Below are 11,467 nucleotides of genomic sequence, written 5' to 3'. Positions count from 1 at the left end.
AAGTTACCGAACATCTGAAAATAACGAACCAAATGCACATTGACAGATCTTCTTCTGTCTGTTCTGCAAAATGTAAACAAATGTATATTTCTGCAAGCATAAATATTGTGGAAATATCAATATTAATTGTGTCTAAGAAGGCATTCCTCCCGGAACAGAGCTAACGTGGGTTTTTAATTCAGTGCAGATCCAAATCCACGTCTTCAACGCTCTTGATGTTCTTAAACTTTCTGTTCCAACTCTGAGTGAACCGCTTCAGACGCTCAGCGCGTGCAGCGGGAACTGAACGAATGATTCAAACTGATTCACGAACCAATTCACTGGCATTTGAAACAGAATTTGACTCAAAAGAATGAATCATGAATGGGCATCGCTCATTGCCCAGAGAAAAGTACACGGCTTAGTTTGGAATACAACTGAAGTATTTATAACTTATATTGCCATTGCATTAAGATAAATTAACGAGAGGAGCGTGGCCCATAGTAACGAAGTAAAAGTACTGTTTTTTTTCCACTAAAAATGTACTTAAGTAAGAGTAAAAGTACCCATCTTTAAATATACTCCAAAATTATTAGTGACCCAAAAATTACTCAAGTTAATGTAACGAAGTAAATGTAACTCGTTACTATATTTATTTATTTATTTATTTATGGGTCCAATAGGTTGCTGGTTTTCGTGCAAGTCATTGACGGATTATGCACCCCACCCCCAGTATTTTAAGTATTATTTATTTTAATCTTTTTTTTTTCCAGTCATTTAATTTAGATGTTTATTTCTATTTCTTCTGCCCTTTTTAATTATTTTTCATTTATAAACTAAAAAAAAAAACGAGTAATAAAATGTGCAATAAAGTACAATCAAATACTTATATTATAATCACACTGCATTTGAATAAAGTTAAAGGTGTAATCTTCGGATTGTCCTGCAGGTGAGCGCATAAATCTGTCGTCTTACGATGCACTTAGGGCTTCACGATTACTCCAGAGCACTCGTAGATCTACGATGATTTTCAAGTGCTAGTTAAGTTATGCTTTTGGGAAACAGACCGTAATATTAAGATCAGTCGTACGATCGTTTTTACGAACTTCTTAGGCTTACGAAGCTTTTGGGAAACACAGCCCAGACTGTTCTCATAGACTTCCATACAAATAATTTATCTATTTATTTTATTTATTTATTTTGAACTGCAGGCACTGTGAGTTCCAGGAGGGTGAGCACTAACATGCTTTCGTCGTCATATACCTTAACCTATACCCTTAACTTGTGCAGCGATTGGTAAAAAAAAAAAAAAAAAAAAAAAACCTCTATAAATAAGCAATATGAAGTCAAGACTAGTTGGTATTGACTGAACAAAGCAAACCAGTGAAGTTTAGATGGATGGCGATTGTAATGGAGGTAAAGACGATTACAGTGACATACAGGAGTCATGCATTATTAGACATGCATTATTATTATTAATGTGCAAGCAAACAGACTGTGTATGTGCGCTCTCTCTCTAGCTTTTTGCACGAGTACATTTCAGTATGGTCGCATGTCTGGCAAGTGTTTTATAATGAACACTCTGAAGAAGCCTGTTGTTATACTGTAGGAGTTTGTGAAGCTCAATGGTGGCATGAACACTCACTCTGACAGAGGAACTCTGTTGTTGTTAAGCTGCCTACAGATCACCATATTTGAAAAAATCTTAATGTTTTTATTTACTTTTTAAATTTTGTGTTTTGCTCTGTTTAATATGTCTGAATGGATCGGTATATATTTATATATACAGTCAGTTTATAGTGGTCTGTTGGCGTCTCCGAGTGGTCGTGTTTGGTACTGCAGCTTGACTTGTTTATTTCTATACTGTATGTATAGAAAATGCTCTCTACACAGATGTAACATTTTTTTCCTCACCATTTTTGCTGTTGCACTATATACATACATAATAATAATAATAAAAAGTTTTAATTTATCTTGAAAAAAGCTTGCAGAAAATATAGTTTTGTGGGAATCATTCCCAATCTTTACCTTGGTAAAACAATTATCTTTATTTAAAATGTCTCAAATCTTACTACTTCTCCTTTTGTTATAATGGGATAAATCATACCGGGATGTATGCTAAAATTTTGGGATGTGGTGCCCTTCCTAGAAAATTTTTCCCCAGCCACCACTGGGTCTCAATGTCATTTTTAGCAGATGTGTGAAGTCGGTTCTTTCATTCTTTGCAGAAATAAAAAGCAAAGAAGCACAGCTGTAGTTAATTTCATAAACATGTTCCATTAATGCTTGACATTGTGGAAAATCAGAAAGTGTCTTAGGTCCTCATTTTGAACTGTCATGCTGTGCTGTATACAGACACACAAAGATGAAGATGAATATGTCTTTAATCCAACGCAGGTAATCCAAACACAAGAGTACAACATCAACAACACAACACAAAGAAAACACATACAGAACTGAACTAATATACATGTGAATACAAGACACACCTGAACATAATCAAAAGAATAACCACGATAACCAACTCAACAATGGGAAATGGTGCAAACGGAAAACAAAGTCTAAACTAAAACATTCTGTGACAGTACACCCCCTCCCGGAAGGCACAACCTCACACTGACAGATGGAAGGACAAGGATGAGGTAAAGGTATGGTGCAAACAAGCAGAGGGATGCATGAGGAGGCTTTGGAAAAATATACAAAAACAACAAGAATATAAAAAAAAAAAAAAAAAAGGTGCAGCAGGAAGAAAAGAAGACGAGCAACGAGCCTTGAGCAGGAGAGGGCAGATCAAACCCCAGGCCACAGCCAGGACTGCGCTCCATGGTGGTAGCACTGGAGGGAGGAGCCAAGGCATGATGGGAACACACAGCTCCGTGGGGACGACCAGAGATGATGGTGGTGATGGAGGTGGAGCCCACTCCACAGACAAAGAGCTGAGGAGGTGGATGAGACAGTCGGCACACACACCTCTTCGGACAGAATCCCCTCTGTCTCGCTGATGTTGTCAGACTCAGTCGCTTCTCTTGGCGATGGCTCTGATGTCGCGGCTGAAGCACTCTCTCCGTCTACAGTGGGCTCAGACTGTCACTGCTCGCAGTGGGGTGATGTCTGGCTGGGCACTGGGTTGGGAGTGAGGCTGGTGTAATCATCGTTTTTTTTTTTTTTTTTTTTTGTAGGCTCGTCATTTTTGATGAGGACACCACAAGTGTGACTTTGTTAAATTTTTTACAAGATAAATTAATTTTAAAACAAACTTCTCAGTTAAACATTAAAGCACTTAAACAGTGCAATTATTTCAAATTTGATTAAATATTGACAAAATTATCCACAAATAATGCATTCATTCAAAAACTAATGTGCATAAGCTCCAGATTAATGACACCTGCACTCAATTAGTAGCACAAGTGTTACAAGGTGGGGAAAAAATCCACAAAAAGTATGACAATTATCCAAAACATTTTGGGAAGTTGTTATACCCTGTGTGAGTAAAGTCAGTAAGTTTTAGTCCAATGTGATAGCATTAACTTGCATTTTTGGGTAAAAGAAAATTCTCTCTGGGTCAAAATGTCCTGAACACAAGATGAGGGTGGAGTCGATGTTTTCAGTGTCTAACAGGAAGTGAGGCTGTGTTTTCCAAACACTTTGACCTGATGTGGTTTGGAGTCTGTAGTTTGTTTTGTTCCAGTGAATAATTGCTGGTGTGAAACAATGATCACATTAATGCTATTATTTGCTTGTATAATGTGTGCAAGTGTGCAAGTACTTTACTGCATACGATAGATAGATAGATAGATAGATAGATAGATAGATAGATAGATAGATAGATAGATAGATAGATAGATAGAATACAAAACTTCAGAAAAAAATTAAAAACAAGCAAAAACACTTTGGTTGATCAGAATATCATCATGTGTTGTATATTGTGAACCTCAGTGGTTTAAAGTGATTATCTGGAAAGCAGTGAATCAATCAGTGATTCAACTCTCATATGAGTTCACAAGTCCTGTGACATCATTGTGTATGTTTATGTTAAATGATGGAGAATATCCTTTTTTCGGGTCTCTTGGATGAGCATCAAAACACAGAAAATCACTTTCAGCTGACACTCTAGAGGTGTTTCTGTGATCTGCATTGTGTTGAATCAATGGAAATACTTCATATCTGTTTCTTCTGCTTTTAGTGCTGATGTCCCTCATCCTCGCTGGACTCACTCAAGGTACTTTGCAGTACTAAAGTACTTGTCTACATGGATCACATATGTCTCTTTGCTGATAATTCATGTCCATATTTTGCTGTCATTCATTCTTCACCCAGCATAATTGTGTGTGTGTAGGTCCTCATGCTGCTAAAACATTTGTGCATTACTAAATCAGCCACAAAGCAGAAAACAGATACACAGAAATCAAGTGGTGTAGTGGAGGAAATCTTCTAAGTCTTGCAAAAATATTCAAAGTCTGAGTTTTAGAAGACAAAATTATACTTTACTTTCTCATGGTCTCCTCATTAACTGACTGTATTGTTCTTGAAAGAGTGCCAGACTGCTAACTAGCCTGTCAAAACATGTCACAAAGTTATTATTCAGTGTTTTCTTCATTATTTTTTTTTATCAAAAGACCATGTTTGAAGGCCATGTGACCTAAAAGTGCAACTTATCATCAGCACAGATGCCAAAATCTCATTCTTTCCCGTGTTACTTCTCTCACAGTCATGTAGGCCATGAGGCCTTCAAAACACGACTGGCTTTTATAATATATAATATAAAGTATTTCTACAATTGTTTTCTACAAGATAAATAACATATTTAATCCGTGGCAACACTATAAAACATCCACAATGTGTAACTCTGGTGATCTGGCATGCATGGTTCATGAGGACACAAATGTGTATGACAAAAGATTTCCTCTGTTACATAATAGATAAAAAAAAAAAAAAAAAAAACAGCTACTATGGAGAACACACTGAAGTGAAGGAGTGACGACATACATCCACGATGGAGAATAAATTGCAAACACACACACACACACACACACACACACACACACACACACACACACACAAAACACCAAGCTCAAGTTTTAGTGTAATATTGTAAAACAATTCTTAAAAAAAAAAAAAATGTAAAATGTTATAATGATTTAAATATCAACATAAATCTAATGAGCCATTGAGTGATCACTGCAGCCATCTAGTGTCTGTAGTTGAAATTGTGTTATTTTATTCTATGGCAAGAATCTACCACAAAACCATAGCACATTGTCCATGTTATCTCCATGAGTGAAAGTTAGAATTTACATAAAAAGTTATTTTCTTAAAAAAATAAAAATAAAAATACATACACAAAAACATACACATTAGAGGCCGACCGATAGTGGATTTTAACGATACCAATAGCTAGGTTGGGCCACACTGGCTGATACCGATTAATTAACCTATAGTTTTTTTAAATGGATATTGAACAAAAACAAAAAAAAAGTGCTTTATTAAAAAAACAAACAAACAAAAAAACAACAACAACAAAAAAAAAAAAAAACGGAACTGAACCATACTAGTAGTAGTAGTAATAATAATAATAGTAAAAGTTAATGTTGAAATTACCACACTCTAACAAGGAACAATACTTACACAGCTTTCATTAATCTTAATGCTACAAATGGACTCTTACTTTAAAGTGTTACCATTTCATTTCAACAGTCATGCTTAAAGATGCACATCTTTAAAATATATACACAAGTTTACTTCAAGAATGAACAATGAGGCATAGATAAGTTTGAAGTTCAGTGTTAAAAAATAGAGCAAACAGAAAGAGCAATCTATATTATAACTATAAATGAAGCATACAGACATCATTAGAGCAACAGAAAGACAAACATTTCGATGGAAATGCTCAATATATAATTCATAATGTACATCAACAACGAATCAGGGCGAATATAATGTAATTTATTGGAAAACTATGAATGGCGCTCTGTGGCGCGGCAGGATTTTCTGTCAGCTGCATTTAAATCCGGGTCTGAAGTTTCTTGCTCTGTTCAGCCTGCAGCATCACGTGTCTAAACAAACAGCACATGCTGTCAGTGATTTCAACCACTAGAGGCCGCTCTCGCACTGTATAATGAAAACAGACCCTTCTCAGCCGCTCAAGCAATGGACGCAACCCGGAAAACTATCAGCATGGATTTTTGCCGATAACCTATTGTTCCAGCAATCAACTATCGGTGCCGATTAATCGGCAAAACTGATACATCCATCGACCTCTAAAAAACCACTGAGCAGCCATATCACCCTGCAGCCCAACACTACCTACACGCTAAACCTAATCAGAAAAGACCTCGTCAACACCTATATCTGAGACCTCCCTAAAGAACTAGGTTGCTGCTGGAAGAGGTGCTAGGGAGGCCAGCAGGGGGTGCTCACCCTGTGGTCTGTGTGGGTCCTAACGCCCCAGTGTAGTGATGGGGACACTATGCTGTCAAGAAGCACCGTCTTTCGGATGAGACGTTAAACCGAGGTCCTGACTCTCTGTGGTCATTAAAAATCCCAGGATGCCTTTTGAAAAGAGGAGAGGTGTGACCTCGGCACCCTGGCCAAATTCGCCCATTGGCCTCTGACTATCATGGCCTCCTAAAAATCTCCATATCTACTGATTGGTTTCATCACTGTCTCCTCTCCACTTGGCTGTATGTCACGTCACTTTACATTCCCTGTATTCTAGCCCCTGACACAAACTCCCACAGAAGACAGAGGTTCAAACTCACTCCCCCATTTTCAATACCATAGAAGAAAAAAAAAAGGTGAAAAGTAAAAGAAAACAGAAAAGTGTGTTGTATAACATCTCTTTAACTCCTGATGGCTGACCACAGACAGAATCATGAATATTTAATGAATGTTTTAACCAACATCAGTCTGTGATGTTTAAAACCTTGAAATGCAGATGTTCTCTTTCTCACGGAGGAAAATATGTTTTGAAACCAAACAATCATAAGATTTAACAACAATAGCAAGCATTGCAAAAGCAGGTAAAGTATAATAATAAAATGAATAATTGATTAAATTGAATAATTAAATGATAAATGATTTTTATTAGACATAAATTAAAAAAGAAAGAAAAAAGAAAATAATTACACAGACGGATGGTCGCTCTCTTGAAGCAACACACACAGAGACTGTTATTGAGAATCCTGAGATGCTTCATGACGGAGACACAGCCTCCTCAGATTGAATGTATAAACTTTATAGTTTTATAACACATTTACAAAGTAATTCTTTCCACTGAAAGAGCTGTTTATATTTTTGTCTTTCTTCACAGATTTACCCAGATCTACACTGACTGTGACTCCATGTGATAACGTATTCACTGGAGAGAAAATTAATCCTAACAGAGTGATAAACTCTGATCACAGTGACTGGAGATATGAGTGGTATAAAGACAGAACTAAAGTGTCTGAGAGTTACACTGTAAAAGGAAACACTCTCACTATTGAACGATCTGAAACATCTGATGTGGGTCTGTACACGTGTAGAGGACACATAGATAGAGGATCATTCTCATCACAATTCAGCTCTGTTTCTCTCTCAGTGAAGGGTGAGTTAAATATCATTGTCCTCATAAATAAGACTATTTGACGATATTTAAATTTTATGATACTCTTAAATTATGTAAATGTTGTACACTATGAAATTGTGTAATATGTGAATTATAGAACATAAATGTTGACTGAATATACAAATCAGTGTTTCATTTAGTTGTTACCAATAATTGGAAACATTTTTAATAATCAACACCAACTACTTTAATTTTATTTTAAATTTATCAGATCAGTGTGTGTTCAGAGGAGAGACAGTCACTCTCTTTACTTTTACTGCTGTCTCTGTCACTATGATTACAGACAGGGCTTGACATTAAAGAGGTCACATGACGTTGCTAAAAAGAACATTATTTTGTGTGTTTGGTGTAATGAAATGTGTTTATGTGGTTTAAGGTTAAAAAAACACATTATTTTCCACAAAATGTATATTATTGTTTCTCCTCTATGCCCCGCCTTTCTGAAACACATCAACAAGTTAAGACTTGTCCACGCCCTCCTAAAACACTTTGTTTAAACATGGCCCCATGTATATGTCACTGTGTGGGAAGATTTGCATAAGACCTCCCAAATGTTCACGCAAAGAAAGAAGACGTAACTTTTATTCTCGCTGTAGTGTTGTTGTGGAGACAATGTGTTTCATTGTGAAAGCAAAACTACTTTGTTTGTCTTTCCAAAAGAGGACACGACTAGAAATCAGTGGTTAAGTTGTATTTACAACACTGTTCCAGAACAGTTCGACCCAAATATTTAGATGTGTGCTGCACATTTTATGGAGGACTGTTTCCTGATCCTGCAGAGTAGCCTACAGTGTGTCTGTGCTCAAAGGCTGTTTCTATAAAGTTGGGCAGTTCCAACTTTGCAAGGACAGTCTGGTGCTTCTGACTCACAGCCTGTAAGTATGTTTTTTATATTTAAAGAATTGATGATTCAAACGTGAGCTTTGAGCAATGTAGACTAGTGCATGTTGTTTGTCATTTCTCTGATCGCAAATGCAGACATGTGCTGTGTCCTAAACTGAAGTGCATGGACACCAGATCGTGTGCGTTTGAAGTGTGATTGCGTCACAGCGGCGTGACGAAGACTGACAACTATTATATAAGTCAATAGTCTTTCCCGTTGTTGTGTTTTTGTAGTGCTGTCATGCAAGACATGTCTACAAATGTTTTAACCAAACTTCAGTATTTTGTATACTGTGTCGTATTTTCTAATGTTAAGTTTGCATTGCAAACCTGTCTTTATATTTTCCGGAAGTGTTTCCATTTTCTCTTGTTTTAGTACTATTCTGGAGAAAATGAGCCTGCTGGGGAAAAATAAAAAAAAAACAAAGTAAGCAAGTTAATAGAGAGATTTTTGCTGAAATTCATTGTGCTGTTGTTGTTAATGCACCTGTCTTAAAATACAACAATGCATATATGGAATTCTGTAACCAGCTCCAGGCATATATACTGTATATATAGGGGGAAGTCGTGGCCTAGTGGTTAGAGAGTTTGACTCCTAACCCTTAGGTTGTGGGTTCGAGTCTCGGGCCAGCAATATCATGACTGAGGTGCCCTTGAGCAAGACACCGAACCCCCAACTGTTCCCCGGGCGCCACAGCATAAATGGCTGCCCACTGCTCCAGGTGTGTGTTCACGGTGTGTGTGTTACCTGCTGTGTGTGTGCACTTTGGATGGGTTAAATGCAGAGAGGGTCACCATACTTGGCTGTATGTCACGTCTCCATTGTCACTTTATATATATATATATATATATATATATGTGTGTGTGTGTGTGGGTATGTATGTATGTGTGTGTGTAGAAAAGATATTTGGGAGTTACCTTTGGCAAACCTTAACTCAACTTTGTTGTGTAGTCAGTAAAGTCTACTGGCTTCAAAACCTCTCTAGCAATTTATTTTGAACAAGGAAAATTCTACATCATTAACAGGCATGGTTTATTTGCTCTTCCGGTTGCAAGTGTCCTGGGACAGGTGAGGGAGTGAGTGTCCTGAGACAGGTGAGGGAGTGAGTGTCCTGAGACAGGTGAGGGAGTGAGTGTCCTGGGACAGGTGAGGGAGTGAGTGTCCTGGGACAGGTGAGGGAGAGAGTGTCCTGGGACAGGTGAGGGAGTGAGTGTCCTGGGACAGGTGAGGGAGTGAGTGTCCTGGGACAGGTGAGGGAGTGAGTGTCCTGGGACAGGTGAGGGAGTGAGTGTCCTGGGACAGGTGAGGGAGTGAGTGTCCTGGGACAGGTGAGGGAGTGAGTGTCCTGGGACAGCTGAGGGAGTGAGTGGAAGCTGGTGGAGCTGCTCAGAGAGGACATCAAACTCCAGAGAGAGACAGAGAAGAGAAGAGCACAGGAGAGAAATGAGGGACTGTTTTCTCTTCTTGAGAGAATGCTTAACAAATACATTATTTATTAGCCATTCTCTATTATCCAAGAGATAGCAGTGGAAAAAATAGGTAACGTTACATTACAATTTTTCAATATATTTTTTTAAATGTCACATTGTCAATGAAACAACCTAATTTCTGTAGTTTTTTTATGTGATGTAAGTTGTATGATATATATTTATTAATTTTTGTAGTGTAATTTATTTGTTAATGAGCCTGAGTACTTTCTGTACAATTTTTGTTTTGCATATTCACATGTGCAAATAAAAGAGTAATTATGTACATTGTTAATTTTTTAATGCAGCTTATATTCTTTTCACAAAACATTCTTCTATGATTATTTTTTTTGTCATGTAAATATATATTTTTTTCTTTTTCTTTCTTTCGTTTTTTACAAATTAAAACAAATTTTTCTAAACATTAGGTTTAAGGTCAGAAAAACAGCATCAGTTTGAGCCCAGCCATGCCTCCATGTGTTCTGGGGTCTTCAGGAGGCAGCACAGTCAGGGTCTCTCTGCTCAGCCCAAAACCACGTAATGTGCCATGGTACAACAGTAATACCCACTCTCTCAAGAAAGAAACTCGTAGTCTTGAGCGCAAATGGAGAAAAATTAACTTGGAAGTTTTTAGAATTGCGTGGAAAAACAATATGTCCAGCTATAGACAGGCTCTAAAAAATGCCAGGGCCGAGCATATCCACAAACTCATAGAAAACAACCAAAACAATCCAAGGTTTTTATTTAGCACAGTGGCTAGATTAACAAATAACCAGACGCCACCCCATCTAAATATTCCCTCACAGTTAAATAGTAATGACTTTATGAATTTCTTCACTGATAAAATAGATAACATCAGAAATACAATAACAAATGTAGATTCTACAGCGTCTAATACTTTAGTTTTATCCATCGCACCCAAAGATAAACTGCAGCGCTTTACAACTATAGGACAGGAAGAGCTAAATAAACTTATCACTGCATCTAAACCAACAACATGTTTATTAGATCCTGTACCCACTAAATTACTGAAAGAGTTGTTACCTGTAGCAGAAAAACCGCATCTCAATATTATTAACTCGTCGTTATCTTTAGGTCACGTCCCAAAACCATTCAAGCTGGCGGTTATTAAGCCTCTTATTAAGAAACCACAACTAGATCCTTGTGAACTGGCAAATTACAAACCCATTTCAAATCTTCCATTTATGTCTAAAATTTTAGAAAAGTTGTGTCTGCTCAATTGTGCTCCTACCTGCAAAAAAATGATCTCTATGAAGAATTTCAGTCGGGTTTCAGGCCCCATCATAGCACAGAAACTGCACTTGTTAAAATTACAAATGACTTGCTTCTTGCATCAGACCAAGGCTTCATCTCATTGCTAGTTTTACTTGATCTTAGTGCTGCGTTCGACACCATAGATCATGACATACTCATAGATACATTACAAAACTATACAGGTATCCAAGGGCCGGCTTTAAAATGGTTTAGATCCTACCTGTCCGATCGCTACCACTTTGTTTATTTAAATGCGGA

This window comes from Cyprinus carpio, chromosome A7 (assembly GCF_018340385.1).
Source record: "Cyprinus carpio isolate SPL01 chromosome A7, ASM1834038v1, whole genome shotgun sequence".
NCBI classification, from domain to species: Eukaryota; Metazoa; Chordata; class Actinopteri; order Cypriniformes; family Cyprinidae; genus Cyprinus; species Cyprinus carpio.
This window is presented reverse-complemented; position numbering follows the sequence as displayed.